The sequence below is a fragment of the Lissotriton helveticus genome, chromosome 1_1, assembly GCF_964261635.1.
Source record: "Lissotriton helveticus chromosome 1_1, aLisHel1.1, whole genome shotgun sequence".
In the NCBI taxonomy this organism is placed as follows: domain Eukaryota; kingdom Metazoa; phylum Chordata; class Amphibia; order Caudata; family Salamandridae; genus Lissotriton; species Lissotriton helveticus.
The window spans coordinates 445282064-445300316 of NC_136057.1; the positions used below are offsets into that span (position 1 = coordinate 445282064).

Below are 18253 nucleotides of genomic sequence, written 5' to 3' on the forward strand. Positions count from 1 at the left end.
CCATTGATTCTTCAGTGGTGTGACATTAGCTAGTTTGTTTAGGTAGGCATCTGAATTTAGTGCCCCACTAACAGTAATACTAAATACATGTGTATGTTTGTGATATATACTGCTTAAGTAGCAGGATTTTGCGCTGAATCCAAGCCCTGTAGGCCTGCTCTTCAGCAATGCAATAAATCCTGAAAATTACCTAACGGGTCCAAAGTCACTTTGTCCAGAGGAAAGTGGGGCGTTTATACTGTAAAACCAAGCTAATATACTTTGAGGTTGTATAGTCCAACATATTCAGGACCTATTATAAATGTCTTATACTCCAGAACCACACTTAATGTAATCACTGCAAGTGTCAGGGATTCTTAGGCTTGAGCAATGCCTTTTATGCAAGAAGAGTGATTTAACAAGGAAAAATGATAAAATGAGGAAATACTAGAATCCAGATAAATAACGGCCTCCTGCTGTGGTGTGGCAGAAACCATTTACGAGCCTATTAGGCTGCTTGTTTACTTTATTAAGATAAAGCCAGTAAAAGACAGAATTAAAATAAACCAAACCAAACGAGATGTGTAGGACAAAAGTCTAAAAACACCTGTGAGCTCTGAAGGAAGCCACACTGGACTTCTTCAGTGGAGTTTCACTTGTTTTAGTAGATCAACATTGTGATTTAACACCATCTCTATTCACACAAATGAGACCCATAATGGGGCTGGACTGCGCTTCCCCATGCTTCTTGGATTCATTTCCCTCCTCGAGCTTCAGACTCCCACTCTCAATACTGACAAAACTGTCAAGATTCAGCATGCTATGTAGCCGACTTGCTGCTTGCACCAGCTGATCCTAAACGAACCAGAGCAGTTCTAGCCTGTAGGAGAGTAGGGTCTGCAATCCTATGATCACCCAGATTTTTGCTTTTTGCTGCACTGGTTTACGACTTTCCCTGGCTGTGGGCCTGCTAATCAGACCCACAGCCTAGCTGTTCTCTCTATCCAAATTGTACTCAGGTACTGAATTGGCACTGGGCCCTCTCCAAGTCCCTGTACCCAGGGCCGAGGTGTACCCAGAAGTCTCCCAGGGGCTGAAGCATGTATTATGCCACCCCTGGGCTGACTAACTAAACTGACACAACTGGCTGCACGACAGCTGGGGCAAGGTGGTGTAATCACCCTTTGCTTTAGATATAGTATACCTATATCTAACCCTAAAAATGGACACACAGATCTCCTATCAGTCACTCCTATGGCAGGCCTTAACAATCCTGAAGGCAGAGTGCTTGGAATCGTGTGAGATGGTGCTCTGGCATGAGCTGAGCCTGTCTGCGGCTTTCGGGATCCATCCCTTAGCCGTTTCCATGATATCGCATACCATATACTCTTAAGTGCATTATAATCCTCGCGGTTACATGCCAACTCTGGTATCGCTTTATCAAAACATGTCGAGTAAGGTGTCATACGAATTGGAATACTAACCCCTCGCCAATTCTGGCGACGGGGTTAGCATTCCACCCTTCTAGAGGGACACGACATGTATGTAACCCCTAACCCCGGTTAAAGTCAAACAGAGCCTCAGCTCCACAAAATGGATGCTGCCACCGAGACACAAGTCTGCCCTCCTGCTGCTGGGAGTCCTCCCAGAGCAGGAGATAAGGACAAAGGGTTTCCTGCCAGGGGCGGTGCCAGCACCGTCCCAGACAGGGTTTTGTGTATTGTAGGTAGGCAGGGCTTTAGAGGAAGGTGACTGCACGTGGCACCCCGGTGCTCACTGTGCATAGGCTGGCTGGAACCAGTTCCAGGGTCACTCCAGACCCTGTGCTGGGGAAAAGCCCGCCAAGGAAGTGGGTGTAACCACCCCCCTCCTAGTCCCACCCCTAGGGCAGGACTTAGTCGCGTGCCAGCCCCTTTTTACAGGATAAAGGTAGGAACTGGCCCCCTTCCAAATCAGATCATCTTTGAATCCTGAAACTACTTTCCACGAAAGGAACTCAAGACTTCTTCCTAAGATTTCTCCCTTGTGACTAAGGAGTAGTCACCCTGCATCCGCAGGCACCATCTTAAGAACACTGCGGTCTGCTGCAAGTCTCTCCTCCGGATCAAGACTGCCCAGCTCGACGAGAACCGGCTTCCCTGGCACCTCTGACCTCTACCTGCATCATCAGTCACGCTGAGATTCGTGGGTGTGACGAGACCTCGAGGGACCGGCCATCTTCAAGACTGCACGACTTCTTTCCAGCAAGCCCGCCGAGTAATTTCCTGGTGAGTGCTTTGGGGTCCGAGAAGCCCCGACCCTGAGCAGCTCCAGCACCGAAGTGCAGCCTCCCAGCATCTCCACGATCTGCGTGGGGCCCTTCTGCTTTTTGCTGCTCACCGCGTTGTTTGGCTACTAGCCCGCTGGCTTGTGGCCTTCTGAACGACGCCCGACGACATTTCTGCTGCTGGTCTGGTTGCTCCAGGCTGGCCCTTGCTCCCTTCCAAAAGAGGAGCACCCCGGACCCTCCTGGTCCACTCAAGACGCCATTTTGAGTCCACCGCGTGGGCTTGAATTAGCCAAGGCTTGTTGCCCAATCCTGGGTAACTTCGACGCCGACAGCTTCATCCATCGTGGGACAGCTCGCCTCTCCATCCTGGTCGCCGACAACGCCTCCTGGTCCGTGAGATCTGCAGAGCCAGCGTCGCCCACTCACCTAGTTGAGGTGACTTCGCCCGGTGCCATCCTGGTGCCCACTTAATCACTGGCTAGTGATTCAAGAACTTGGTCCCCTCTGCTTTCAGGTTTCTTCTTCCTCGATCCAGGCTTGGATCCAACGAACTTTCCTTCACTGGTCGCCTGCCAGCAACTTCCTTCTTCCAGGCTCCTGGTCCGGCAACGAGATCCCCGACGTCTTTTCAGACCTATGCAGCTGCAGCCCCTGGGCTAGGTAACTTCGGCACTTCGGTGTCCCAGCATAGCCTCACTATCCTAGGGTCAGGATCCACTGTCGTTTTCTTCCTACCAGGTCGGGTTCGCCCGTGAACACTAACTTTGCCTTTACTAGCCTCCATAGACTTTGTCCCGCATCCCGCGTGAGAGTGCACACTCTGCACCCGAGTCCCCTAGGTCTCCTAGAAGTAATCTAACGATTCTATAGTTAAGTCCTAGCGATTCCAAAGCCTATTAGTACTGTACTTACCTGCTAGTAATTTCGCATTCCACTTTTTAAGTATATGGTTTTTCGTGCCCCTCGGGCATTTGTGTATAACGTGCTAACTTAAGTATTTTCGTAAGAGTTTTGTTGTGTGCCTAGCACCCTGTCCTCATAAAGAGTACAGGGTTGTTGTGATTCTAATAAATACACTGTTTATTTTCATAACACTTGTGTGGTGTCCTTTCACTGGGTGTTCAAGGGGTAATGTGATGGTAAAACAGCTGGCTTAACACGCCCTCTAGAGTCTTAGCCTTAGACTGCTCGTATCCATGCTACTAGGATAGCTGGTCTATAAGGTTGACTTACAACCAATCATCAATAAGGGTTGTTTGGACTGATATATAGTGATCACTAGAATAGTGAACACTGCACATCAGGCCAACTTCTCACATAGCCACTAGCAGTATTAGTACTGCCTTTCTTCATATCAAAAACAGCATGCCTCTGCCACACTCCTATTTTCTTCATCTGTCATCCTAAGTGGCCACCATGTGACTCACTTGATACGTTATATCTTCTGGGTGCCAAGAAAGGGCACAGTAGCAGCTCAATAATGTACCTGATGGAACTTCCCTAGAGTGCCGAGGGAGCAGATGGGTACATGCTTGCACACTGTAGAGCTCGATTAAGACTGTCTGCTTTTGTGGTACAAGTGAAATAGGCATTACGGTTCCATCAGAAATTGACTTTGCAATCATTACCTTAAAATATGTGTGGATGCCAAGAAGCACACTAATAAAAGCATTCCTAAATGTACTTTTGACATATAAGTATACAAGTGCAAAAAACATAATCAAACCAGAATCATTGTAACAGACCAACTAAGTTTTACCCACAACCCCTAATCTTCGCAAGAGGAATTTACTTCAAAACTCACCATCTCTTATTATCTATGGAGATAGTAATTTAGGTGTCACTTCAAACAAAATAAACTAGATAAGTGCATTTTACATTAGGCAAACAGATTCAAAACAAGCAACAATCCCAAAAAAATGATTATAATGGATGCCTTCTTCAGTCCTGGAGGACTGGTGAGTGCTGCTGTGAATGAAGTTTGGCTTTCCAGCATGCAGAACAGGGAGCACGAGGTCTCCACGCACTTACACCATGGGGTTTGGGCAGCGCTGTAACTTTAAAGCAAGGATGTAGTTCTGTAGTAGGGGATCTCTGTGTATAGTCATAATCTAGTGAATAGTCCCGCCCATGTGCGTGGACCCCGGAGCAATCAAAAATAATCTCTTACAGTGTCAAAAAATGCAGAAAAGCATAGACACTTAAGAGAGAATTTAAAGACAGATAATGCAGCCTAAAAGGCTACACTGTCCAGTACTTCAACTAGAAATTCCACCATAAAATCCACAAAACAGCAAAAGCCTGTACAGATTTCCCTTGCTTTACCAGCAAAATCCCTCATGAATGATAGAGAGAAGAACCTGGACAGACAAGCCCCATAGGCTGCCATTATGTGGCTCAAAACAGGATACTGTGCCTTTAAGAGAATCTTCCAGAACCTTCTCCCAGTATCCCAGAATGCATAGCAGGTCCAACTTAGTTTCAGTTCTTTTTTCCGGCTCCTGCAAGCAGGACCCTGGAGCATTGAGCTCTCCCTTTTCAAGGGTTTTGTTGGTGTTTTTTCACTAATTTCAATTTTGTGTACTTTTAAAGTACTTTAGTGACTTTCTTCTTGGGTTTCTGCTCTCTTTGGCTGTCCATAATGCCTGCATTATTTGATAAATGCCCAGAGTGCTCCAGGAAGAAGGCCAAGTCAGACCCCCATGAGGTGTGTATCCTCTGCCTTCCCTCTTCCCACATCCCAGAGGAGTGTGTGATCTGTAGAGGCTTCTCTGGCAGGACCCTGAAGGACAGGAGAAAAATCAGACTTCAGGGACTTGAAGAAAGAAGACTGAAGGCTCAAGGTGGGTCTGGAGGGGCTTCTGCTGCCCATGCTGAGGCCTCTGGGGGGCTCCCCAGGGGCAGGAAGTCCAGCAAACGTCCAAGGTCTCCGTCTGGTTCAGTTGCTATGACCACGACGTCGAGAGGAAGGTCCACGGCCAGTTCCCGGTCTCCCCAGGGCTCTGGGTCGAGAAAACGTCGCCCGTCGACTTCGAGGGACGTTTACAGGCCGCCGTCGAACCCGGTGTCGATCTCCTCGTCGTCGCCGTCGGCGTCGAGTGGACGGCATCGGAGGGCCCCGCGTCGGCGCTCGCCGTCGAGGCGACACCGCCGTTCGCCGTCGAAGATGAGGACATCGTCGTCGTCGAGGGGATCCTCGTCGTCGAGGTCGCCGTCGAGACGGAGGAGGTCTCCGGCGCCGAAGAAGTCGACGTCGAGACGTTCGAAGAGATCGACGTCGAGACGAGCGAAGAGGTCGACGTCGAGGCGTTCGAAGAGGTCGACGTCGAGGTCGCCGTCGAGGCGTCATCGCCCGTCGTCGAGATTTAGAGGTTCGTCCATCTGGTCGGGGTCGACGTCGAGGCGGAGAAGCCGGTCGACGCCGAGGAGTGTGAAACGGTCGACGCCGAAGGGCCGCTCGCTGTCGAAGGACCCACGATCGACGTCTGAGCACCGATCGTCGGCGTCAGGAGGTCATATGGACAGGCCCAGGACTGTGGGGGGCTCCCCACAGTCAGGACAGGAGGGTGGCTCCCCGGGAACGGCATACTCCGAGGTGTATACCCCGAGGAAGCCTACTGCACTGCCTTCGTTGCCTCCTTTGCCTAAGGGCCCGCCTCCGAGGGTTTCACCCCCTCCTACGTTGCCTCCTTTACCGGCGCCTCAGGCCCCGGTTCCAACTGTTCCTCCTCCCCCGGTTCCACCGCGATCGGTGTCGATGCCCAACCTCCCGACACCTCCGAAGAAGACTCCTAAGTCGAAGGTTCCTCCTAAACCCAAGACGTCCGACCCGGGGAGGCCGGCGGAGCGTCCCAGACCCAAGAGATCGAGGTCACGCTCAGGTAGAAGGGACAGGTCGAGGAGTGGACGCGGATCCTCCTCGAGATCCAGGCATCGCCATAGGAGGCATAGGTCCCGGTCTCGTTCTACCTCGGGGACCCGTTCCTACTCACCTACGTTGTCAGATTCACCGGAGACGAGGGTGTCCCCGATTGATGACATTGGCACGTTCCAGGAGGTTCTCCTGCGCGGGGCGGCGAAGTTGGGGATCGAGGTTACGGCTCCTACGCCCTCAACTTCCGTGATCTTTGAGACATTGCATAAGAAACACCTGTCTCGCCCCCTACTGCCTCTGGTGCCAGGTCTACTTGAGCCGGCGGAACAACTCTTCCTTACGCCGGCGGTGGTGAAAGCGGTGCCTTCCAGGCTCTTGAAGAAATACAGGGCTCCCGAGTCGGACCCGGCTTTCTTGAGGAAGGACCCGACACCGGATTCGGTGATTGTGACGGCGGCTCGGAAGCTCCATGCCACCTCTCCTGCCTCCACCGTGCCTCCCGATAAGGAGAGCCGCTGGATTGACTCTGCTGGACGAAAAGCGTGTGGGACGTCCTCTGCAACGATGAAGGCCTCCAGTGACTCGGCGTTGTTGGGACGATACGACCGTGCGCTGTGGGACTCCATGGAGCGGTTTGCGGACCTCGTTCCGTGCGACCGGAGAGAGGATTTCATGGAGATCGTCCAGGAAGGGATGCTGGTTTCTAACCAGGCCATTAGCGCTGCGGCGGATATCTCCCTGCTGTCCGCGCATGGATACTGCCACGGTATCAATCAGAAGCGCCATGCTTGGCTTCGGTTGACGTCGCTTAAACCTGAGGCGCAACAACGTGTGGCTAATCTGCCGTTTTCCGGGGATACCCTTTTCGGGAAACACGCGGATGACAAGATGGCCAGGATGAAGGCCGAGGCGGAAACCCTGACGGCGGTGGGCTTGGAGAAGCCCAAGGATAAGAAACCCTTCCGCCAATTCCAACGGCGTTTTGGGTCGCAGGGTCGAGGAAGGGGACAGTCTTCTGGGCAACATAAGCAGCAGCAACAACAGCAGCAGTACAGAAGACCCTTCCAGAAATGTCAGAGGGGTAGAGGTGCACAGCAGTCCTCTACCGCGACCAAGGGCCTGGCTGGGTCTCGACCCTGAGCAGTTACTTCCCCTTCGTCCGTTACCCGCTCCGGTGGGGGGAAGCATTCAATTTTTTCTGGCAGAGTGGAGAAAAATTACTCAGGACAAGTGGGTGCTGAATATTGTTTGCAATGGATACAGTCTTCGTTTCACCAGCCCTCCTCCATCGATTCCTCCGATCAGCTCGCAGTATCAACTGCGCGAGCTTCAGGCGGAGGCCGACATCCTATTGAGGAAAAGGGCGATAGAGGTTGTACCTCTGTCTCAAAGAGGAAGAGGTCTGTACTCTCGGTTCTTTCTGGTCCGCAAGAAGGACAAGAACGAGTTCAGGACCATTCTGGACTTGCGACAGGCAAACAAATGGATTCGCAGAGAAAAGTTTCGCATGCTGTCGTTGCATCAGATTTATCCTCAGCTGCAACGGGGAGACTGGCTTTGTGCCATAGACCTACAGGATGCGTACTTCCATGTGCCCATTGCACACAAACACAGGAAGTTCCTGCGATTTCAAGTCGGCGCCAATCACTATCAGTGCACGGTACTTCCGTTCGGGCTGAAGTCTGCGCCCAGGACATTCTCAAAGTGCATGGCAGTGGTAGCGGCACACCTGAGGAAGAACAAGGTGTTTGTCTACCCATACCTGGACGATTGGTTGATCAAGGCCTCCTCCTTCTCGGAAGCTCAAGCACACTTCCAGAAGACGTGCGTTCTCTTGAACAAGCTGGGGTTGCACATCAACATGTCCAAGTCTGTTCCAACTCCGGTCCAGTGCATCCAGTACTTGGGAGCCTCCATCAATACGCTGTCGGCAAGCGTGTCTCCTTCGGAAGAGCGACGTTTATCACTCCTTCGGAAGGCTCAGGCTCTCCTGTCCTCTCCATCCACGACAGTGAGGACGGTGTCTTCTCTGCTGGGATCGATGGCTTCTTGCATCTTCCTGACGCCACATGCGCGGCTGCACATGAGACCGCTGCAGGAGTGCTTGGAAGATCAGTGGGACCAGAGGAGAGGATCTTGGGACGACAGGATACGACTGTCTCTACATGCTCTTCAGTCTCTGAAGTGGTGGTGTTCGGCGGAGAATCTCCTCAGAGGGGTTCCCTTCCACAAGGACATTCCCACACAGACGATCGTGACGGATGCTTCTCTCCTGGGATGGGGAGCGCACTCCGGAGACCTGCAGATTCAAGGGACGTGGTCCCCTTCGGAGTCCACATACCACATCAATTTCCTGGAACTCAGGGCTGTTCACTTGGCGCTGAAGGCGTTTCAACCGTCCTTCTGGACCGACTCTCTGCTTGTGCAAACGGACAATACGACCACGATGTATTACCTCAACAAGCAGGGGGGCTCGAGATCGCGCACTCTGTCTCAGGAGGCGCAGGCGATCTGGCACTGGCTTCTGGCTCGGGGACTCTCGATAACGGCCACTCATCTGCCAGGTGTGCAGAATGTTCAGGCAGACGAGCTGAGCAGACTGATTCAGGAAAACCACGAATGGGTCATAAACGACGAAGTACTAGGAGAAGTCTTCGCAAGGTGGGGAACTCCAGACGTAGATCTGTTCGCCACCGCCAAAAACAGCAAATGCCGAGACTTCGCCTCCAGATACTACCAGCCGGGGACGCTGGGGAACGCGTTATGGATCAACTGGTCGAACAGCTTTCTGTACGCTTTTCCACCCATTCCCCTGATTCCAACGGTTCTCATCAAGCTCTCCCAATCCAGGGCGAAGATGATTCTGATTGCCCCGGAATGGCCCAGACAGTGGTGGTTCACGGACCTGCTTCACCGGTCTCTCCTTCCTAACATGAAGCTGCCGTGCAGGCCAGACCTTCTCACGAAGTTCGGGGGGCGGATGGTGCACCCCAACCTCTTGTTTTTGAGTTTGGCGGCATGGCTCCTGAAATAGTGCAATATGGCCATTTGAATCTCCCAGAGGATTGTATGGACATACTGAAGGAGGCTAAGCGGCCTTCCACTAGGACTTCTTATGCTTACAAGTGGAAGAGGTTTTGCATCTAGTGCAAGTCTAAGAACTATGACCCTACGACATGCAAGGAAGATGTCATCCTTCCATATCTGCTACATCTGGCGCAGTCTGGCCTTAATGTCCATTCCATTAAGGTTCATCTGGCTGCTTTGACTGCCTACAGGAAATGCCCTTCACAGACTTCCTTCTTCCAGATCCCTGTGATCAAAGATTTTCTGGAAGGCTTGAAGAAAGTATTCCTTCCTGTCAGGCTTCCTTCGCCTTCATGGGACTTGAATGTGGTGCTGTCCAGGTTGATGAAGGAGCCTTTTGAACCTATTCATAAGGCTTCGCCCGCAGGGTGAGTGAAATTCAGGCGTTGTGTTGCCAAGAACCTTATACTGTATTTCATGCTGCTAAGGTTGTTATGCGTACTCACCCTAAGTTTCTTCCCAAGGTTGTTTCTGATTTTCATATCAACCAGACTATCACTTTGCCTACGTTCTTTCAGAATCCTTCATCTCCAGCGGAAAGGTCTTTGCATTCCCTGGATGTTAGGAGGGTGCTGAAATTCTATCTGGATAAAACCAGAGACATTCGTAGGTCAGATCAATTGTTCATCAATTATGGATCAGTCAGGACGGGTCTTGCGACCTCTAAGCAGTCTATCTCTAGGTGGATTGTGTCCTGCATACAGCTGTGTTACCAAAAAGCTAATAAGACCTTAGGAGGTAAGCCTAAGGCTCATTCCACCAGGGGCAAGGCTGCCACGACAGCATTGCTCCGTAATGTTCCGATTGCAGAGATCTGCAAGGCGGCCACTTGGAAGTCGGTTCATACCTTTGCTAAGCATTACTGCCTGGACACTGATGCTAGGGCAGATGCTCAGGTTGGACAGGCTTCGCTGCGAAATCTGTTCGCACAATAGTGGTGTTGATTCTCTTTTCTCCACCGCCGCTTTGGTATGGGGATGGGCTTGCCATTCTATTCACTAGATTATGACTATACACAGAGATCCCCTACTACAGAAGGAGTAGTTTCTGTCCTGTAACTCCAGTTCTGTAGTAGGGGTATCTCTGTTATAGTCATAAGCGCCCTCCCTCCTCGCCGGTGGAGAGAGACATATTCCTTTATGGAATGCTACAGGTCTGGCGTGTTACGCCTTCAAAAAGAACTGAAACTAAGTTGGACCTGCTATGCATTCTGGGATACTGGGAGAAGGTTCTGGAAGATTCTCTTAAAGGCACAGTATCCTGTTTTGAGCCACATAATGGCAGCCTATGGGGCTTGTCTGTCCAGGTTCTTCCCTCTATCATTCATGAGGGATTTTGCTGGTAAAGCAAGGGAAATCTGTACAGGCTTTTGCTGTTTGGTGGATTTTATGGTGGAATTTCTAGTTGAAGTACTGGACAGTGTAGCCTTTTAGGCTGCATTATCTGTCTTTAAATTCTCTCTTAAGTGTCTATGCTTTTCTGCATTTTTTGACACTGTAAGAGATTATTTTTGATTGCTCCGGGGTCCACGCACATGGGCGGGACTATTCACTAGATTATGACTATAACAGAGATACCCCTACTACAGAACTGGAGTTACTGGACAGAAACTACTCCTTCTTGTAGCGTATGAACATTGTACTTCACCGATGGGAGACTTGTAAGAGAAGCACACAGGAAATAGTATGCTACAGCCAATAGAAATGGAAGGAAAGTAAGTGGCACGCACAAGAACCAATGGAAAGCAAGGGGGAGGGATGTAAGCCCCTTTTAATATTTATATTGAATACAACAGATTTCGCCTGCACAGCGCTTTAGGTAACTGGCACCTCCATTCAATGGAAAACAAGGGTGGATTCTGTGGTATGTTGTGGCAGATGCACTCAAAAAACAAGCACTGAAAATGCAACAGGTCTCGCCTTTGATTAAGTTAAAAAGCCATTTGCTTGGCTAATGGTATTGTATAATAAAAGCAAATGGCTTTATCTTTTTTTTTTAGTTCAAATCATATTTTTATTGAAAAATAACATAAATGGTAGCAGAAGTAATAGCGGCAAGAAGGCATAAGAAGGGTTACAGTCATGTTACAAAGATACCGCAATCAGACATGGATTATACATAAAACAATACGTGTACATAAAAGAAAAATAAAGTACCAACATTGCATACTCACATTTGTATATAGTTCCATAAAGCCCTCCGTCTAAATCAAGTCATATAGCACCTTTTACACTTCATTGTTCCTGTTTTATGGTTATAGGATTGTCAAGTCTGTGAGCACAAGATATAATCATTACAGTTCATGCAGCATGCACCCTAAAGTTTACTGAGTAAAGACCTCATCATTTAGAGCTTCATGGTGGGTCAAAGGTGAAGGAGGCCTGGTCCAATGAAGACCATAGTTTTTTGTTGGTGACCTGCCATGGTGATGAGTGTAAAGCGGGATTGTCAGTGCCCCTAATGCAGGACAGCCACTCCTTCCATGCATTGAAGGAGACCTCACCTGCTGATTTCCAATTGCATAGGATCACCTTACATGCTAATGTAAGTAGAAGGTCCAAGAGCTGGCGGTCATGGTCCCCCTTTAGTGATGGATCTAAGGCTCCTAGGAGAATGTAGATGAATTCCCTTGTGGGATGTATGTCAAACGTGTGTCCAATGTAGTCAAAGATTTTTGTCCAAAAGGTGTGAAGCATGGGGCAATCGAACAACATGTGTGGAAGGTCACCAATACCAGAGGAGCAGTTCCAGCACTTCGGTGTGTCCCGCAGGCCAACCTTAAATAGCCTCTGTGGGGTCCAAAACGCCCTGTTAATAATCATATATTTGGTCTGTGATAGTATCGGTGACACCTTGTGTGTGAGTGCTGATGCATGTATTCTGACCCAGTCTATACTTATTCCAGTGTTGTTTGTTTCTGATTCCCATTTTACCTCATTGCGCCTCATAGACTTGTTGGCCGTTGGTGCGAGTAGTTTATATATTTTTGAGACAAAATGTCCAGAGGATTGAAAGTGTGGTAGTATAGCTTTTAGCCAAGGCGTCACTAGCTTGAATGCTCTAGTGGATAAGGCTGACTTTAGCTTTAAGAAGGCATAAAAGTCAATCGGTAGCAGGGAGTGCCTAGCCTGTAGAGTCGAGAATGGCAGCGGCATATTATTTTCGCATAGGTCAGAGACCACGTTAATACCTTTATCAGACCAATGGTCCCATATGATGGGTGATCCGCCAATTTTAATAGACGGGTTATGCCATAAAGACGCAGAGGAGGAGTTATGGATTTGTTGACCAGAGGCATGAACGCGATCTATCCGCAGAAGTGCTCTCTTGGTATTGAGCATGATGTATTTAGAGTTCGTGAGGTGTGCGAGGTCCATTGTTAGGACAGCATAGAGCGGGGCTTTGCCTATTAAGGATTTTTCAATATTGACCCATAAGGGCGTGTAGACAGGGTCTTCGATAAACCAGGAGGCTCCCTGTTTGCAGAGAAAGGCGGACTGGTAGTTTCTGAAATTTGGTAATCCTAATCCCCCTTTAAGCTTTGGGAGTTGCAGTTTTTTCATGGCAATTCTCGGTTTCTTCCCTTTCCACAAGAAACCCGAGATCAATTTCTCAATTTTATGTAAGAAGTCTTCCGTGAAGGTCATGGGGAGCATACATGCCATGTAGTTTACCATAGGACTGATCATCATCTTTAGTGTTTCTGCCCTACCCCACCACGAAAGGAATTTAGGAGACCAGCCGTCTAATAGCTTTTGTATTTTTTTATAGAGCAGCTCTTCGTTAATCTTTAAGGTGGATATCAAGTCCTTTTCAAATTCCAGTCCTAAATATTTAAAACTCTTCGACTGCCAGGTAAGCCCGGAGTCGCCCAGGATTGTTTTATCACATAGGTTATTCAAAGACTTCACCTCAGTTTTATCCTTGTTCAAGGAGTATCCAGAGACAACTGAGAATTCATCTATTGTGGACATTAGCGCTGGGATAGCTTTGTCAGCTTGTTCACTCATAACCAGCACGTCATCTGCATAAGCCGTGAGTTTGATGGTACAATCAGCGAACGGGATTCCAGCGATGTCAGGGTTTTCCCTTATGTAGTATAGAAAAGGCTCAATAGCCAGGAGGAATAAGGACGGGGATAATGGACATCCCTGTCTAGTGCCCTGTTCTAGACCAAATGGGGAGGAAAAAGCGCCGCCAGCTCGTACTCTAGCAGAGGGGCAGGCATATAGGGACATGACTAATTTAGTAAATACGGGGCCCAGGTCAAATTTATGTAGTACAGCATTTAAGTAAGCCCAGTCTACTTTGTCAAACGCTTTTTCAGCGTCTAGCGTAATGGCGACGGTAGGTGTGGATAAGAGTTTCGCTTTTTCAATGACATGAGCCAGGATTCTCGTGTTATCGCTCGAGAGCCTGTTCTTCAGAAAACCCGCTTGCGAGGGATGTATTAGAGACGGCAGGACTTTTTGAATGCGATTTGCTAAAATTGATGCTAGGAGCTTGCAATCTAAGTTTATCAGTGATATAGGCCTGTAGTTTTTGGGGAGTTTGTGGTCTTTACCTTCTTTGGGTATTACCGCAATTACAGCCTCTGCCATAGTCCCCGTAACTTTACCTGTATTGCTAATTTCGTGGAAGACCTCTAGGAGAGGAGTTGAAAGAATATGGGCAAAGGTTTTATAAAATTGGGCTGTATAGCCGTCAGGTCCAGGGGCTTTTCCCTTTTTGAGGGATTTGATCGCGCTAATAACCTCCGACTCAGAGATCGGCTCATTCAAGGAGTCTCTTTCTGCGGCCGTAGGCGTTGGGAGTGTGCATTTGGAGAGGTATTTCTTCATTTTTTCTTTGTCTACTTGCATGTTCTTAGCATAGAGTTTCTCGTAAAAGTCCTTGAAGATATTCGCAATCTTAGTGGGATCAGAGTTAGGATTCCCCTTTTCATCGAGCAATGAGGCTATGGTATTCTTTTGAATTTTAAATTTAAGATAAGCCGCTAGTCCTTTCCCCGCTTTGTTCGAGTCACAAATTTTGAAACGCTTCCTCCTGTCTAGCCAAACTCCCGCCTTTTCGCTAATAAGTTTATTATAGGTGTATTTCTGATTGGACAGTTCAGTTAGGACCCCAGGGTTTCTACTCCTCAAGTATGTGTGTTGGAGTTTTGAAATGTCTTCCTCCAGTCTCAATAGGGCTGCAGTGCGGTTCTTATTAATTGCAGACGATATTTTTATAATAAGTCCCCTTATGGTGGATTTCAGTGCCTCCCAACGGGTGGTGTCTGAAGTGTCTCCCCTCTTATTTAATAATAAAAAGTCTTTAATGGCAGTGTCAAGGGTTTCTTTGTGTTTTGTGTCATTAATAATGGTGTCATTGAATCGCCACATAGATTGACGGGTGGTCGGTTTAATATTAGACAACGTAAGTGAGATGCAGGAGTGATCAGAGACTAATCTGGGAGCAATGTCCGCGTCCTCAACTCTTGCCACCGCGTTGTTGGAAATGAGTATATAGTCGATTCTCGAAAACGAGTCATGTGGTGGGGAATAGAATGAGTAGTCTCTGTCATCAGGATGCATCAAGCGCCACGTGTCCACCATGTGAAATCTATTGCATAGTTTCATGAACGCCTTATGGGCTCTTCCCGGGCGGAAGACGCATTTAGAGTCTCTATCCAGTATTGGGTCGTATGGGAGATTGAAGTCACCCGCCAGAATATGGACAGCCGTGTCGGGGATGGAGTTTATCTGCTTCGTTAGGCCTACCCAGAAGGACGGATCATGTGTATTTGGGGCATAGATATTTGTGACAAAGAATTCAGTGTCATCCTTGAGTAGTCTCGCTGAGACCCATCTGCCTTTCGTATCTGTTGCACTAGAGACTATTTCCACATTTGCATTCTTGGCCACTAGTATCACCACACCATTCTTCTTTGAGACTGCCTCAGAGCCCACCACTTCAGTATAATACTTATTACGTAGTGTGTGAAATTGCTTTGCTTCTAATTTTGTTTCCTGCAGTAAGGCTATATCTCCACGCTGTCTTCGTAGATAGTCAAGTGTCTTTTGGCGTTTAACCGGCTGGTTAAGCCCTTTCACGTTCAGTGATAGTATTCTAAGGTTAGCTATAATTGTCGTCCCTATAGGAGTATCTATAACAGGAGCCATCAATTATGCAGCCAGTAATATCGTGTCACAGTACATGTGTATGCATAAGTATTAGGACGTGGAGGCAGTCTCAAACCCCTTAAAAAGTCAGCAGCATCTTTTAACACGTACAATGTGCGGCCAGCATAGTATTCAGGAAACAGAAGGACAGAGTATAAGCTTCGGAACGTAATGTGGTACATTGGATGCAAGCTAGTATGCAAGATGGACATAACTAAACAAAACCATAAGCAAAATATCAAAACAACCCCCCCCATCACCCCTGTCAACCGCCCTCCTCCCCCCTCCCTCACCCACAGCCCACCCCTCCCTCCCCAATAGTAGAAACAACAGAACATGGCGACTCGGGAGTGACGACCAAGCGGCCGCCTCCAAGCAACTTACTCCTAACTAGCAATTATATGGGCTGCAACCCAATTCTAAGAGAAAAACACAGCCCAATTGTGTAGGCAACAATAAACAATAATCAAACTATGGTTTCAGAACGTTAATCACCGGAAAGTCACTGCAATGGCTTCAGTATCGTGATCAGATATATCAGTACCTGCAACAGAAACATCGTAAGCGCATTCGATAACAGGTAGAAGTACTACATGTCAACATGTCAACAGTACAGCATAGCGTCAACATAGCGTCAACAGTATAGTAGAACAGTACAGCATAGCGCCTATCCGAGGTCCATAAGGGACGCGAGCAATATAACATGGCAGTATGATATCATGATATCATAGTGATGTAGGTATGGTATCGTGGGTATGGTATCATGGATAGCACCATAATGATGTGGGTTTTAATGAAAGAGCATTCAAGTTAAGGATTCATGCGATCGTTCAAGGGATCGTTCTAATATAGGTCCGGAATCAGTTGACTCACTGGCCCAAGGGTACAGAGTACATTATCATGTCATTATCGGCCACAACCCAGTTGCGTTCACCAACTAGGTAACAAGTCTAAGGAGGAGGCCCTCCTAGCAGATCCAGTCCGGCTAGGCACTGTTACAAGGATCCTGGATTCTGAGAGTGGCAGTACAAGATCTCCAACCCATAGTTTATCCTAGGCCAGAAGCAGAGGCTTTATCTTAATGAAAGGCAAGACCTATTGCATTTTTCCACTCTGCAGCCTATCCCAGTCTTCAGCCTCTTCCACTTCCCAGACTCTCCCTACCCAGAATCTTCACTTGCAGCCTCTTCCAGTTGCCAAACACTCCCCCCACCCTCTTCCATGTTCCACTCCTCAGACTCTCCCAGTCCCCAGTCTCTTCCACTCCACAGACTCATCCTACAAACTCCTCACACAGACGTCTACATTCAGTGGGCTCTTCTATTCCTCAGACACCTCGACTTTCAGTACTCTCCTCCCCTTCTCCTCTCTCCAGAATCTAAATCCCAACCTTCTTCCATCCTCGCGCTCTTTTAAGGAGGCGGCCCTCTTCAAGGGAAGCAGACAAAGTCTCCAGTGCCCCCATATTCACATCAGAGCGCTTAGTGGCCTTGTCATGAGTATGAAGCACTGATGGTGAATCCTCTGGCATCGTCACAAAATTAGGGCAGACAAACTCAATTTCCTATTTACATTTTTAAATTGCAAACCTAGGGCCAGATGTAGGTCGGTCGGTAACGGCCGAAAATCGGTATTTTCGGCCGTTACCGACCGGTATTTCAGAAATGGTATGTAGGGGCATTATTTTACAGAATCGGTAAATTTACCGATTCGGTAAATTTACCAATTCTGTAAAATACCGAATCGGTATTTTTACCGATTCGGTAAATCTGAGATGTAGGTGGGACTCTTCTGAGTCCCACAAGCCTTACCGAATCGGTATTTTACCATCAAATCCAATTTGATGGTAAAATACCGATTCCGGTGTGCATGCACATGTGTGCATGCACACCTATGCCATATGACAGGCAGACCTGCACTTAGGGCATGTATGCCTGCCACATGGCACCTGAGCCTGTTTTGGGGGGGCCAGAGGGTGTCAAAGTGACACCCCCTGCACCCTTGTGAAAATCGGTATTTACCGATTCGTTAAATACCGATTCGGTAATGCCCATTCATTCTTTTGGGCTTCAAAGCCCATAGGAATGAATGGGCATTACCGAATCGGTAAATACCGAATTGTTCCGATTCGGTATTCCAGCACATCTGGAATACCTACATCTCCACCCCTCTGATTTACCGATTCTTAATTACCGAATCGGTAAAATTCGGTAATTAAGAATCGTTAAATCAATTCTACCTACATCTGGCCCCTAGTGTATGTAGCTAAACATATTTTTGTAAACATTATACATTATACATTATACCCACATACGTAAGGTTTTCAATTAAAAAAAGTAAATAAGGACGAAAAGACAGGCTGCTTGTCAGATGCCCTGCAAAGCACATTCCCCAAAAAACAATTTGAATAAAGACACAGAGCCTTTCAATGCGCACAAACGCACCTATAAATGTGAATATATTTTCATCTTCTCACATTGTCACCTCATATCTGCAAGCTATGCAAATTTTATAATTGGAGCGTTTCAGGCAACATTTGTCTTTAGCTGGCAGGCATAAGTCTGAAGGAACGCTATCTCTAACATTTTGCCTTAGGAAACTCAGGGGATCAGAGTTTCTTAGACAGTAAAACAGAAAAGACTTGTTTGGTACAAATGTGCTGAACAGGACACCTTTGTGTACAGCAGCATCCAGTACCCGGTGGTGCTCAATTTAAACTTACTGTGAACGAGGGAAGGCTGAGCGAGCTGTGGTGCCAAGATTTCAAGTTGCGTACTAGGGCAGGACTTTCTTTTTTTTTGTCAACACTCTGGGCAGCGCTGCCATAAGGTCCAGGAAGCCCTCACCTTGCAGGCTCGAACACGTTTAAGCAGCACAGGG

At 48.1% G+C, this 18253-nt stretch overlaps 1 protein-coding gene across 3 annotated transcripts in view; it reads left to right on the forward strand.

Annotated features, from left to right (window-relative positions):
- The window catches only part of SMC1B (structural maintenance of chromosomes 1B), a 2760606-nt gene that overhangs the window by 1197407 nt on the left and 1544946 nt on the right, over positions 1-18253 (forward strand). The window lies entirely within an intron of this gene.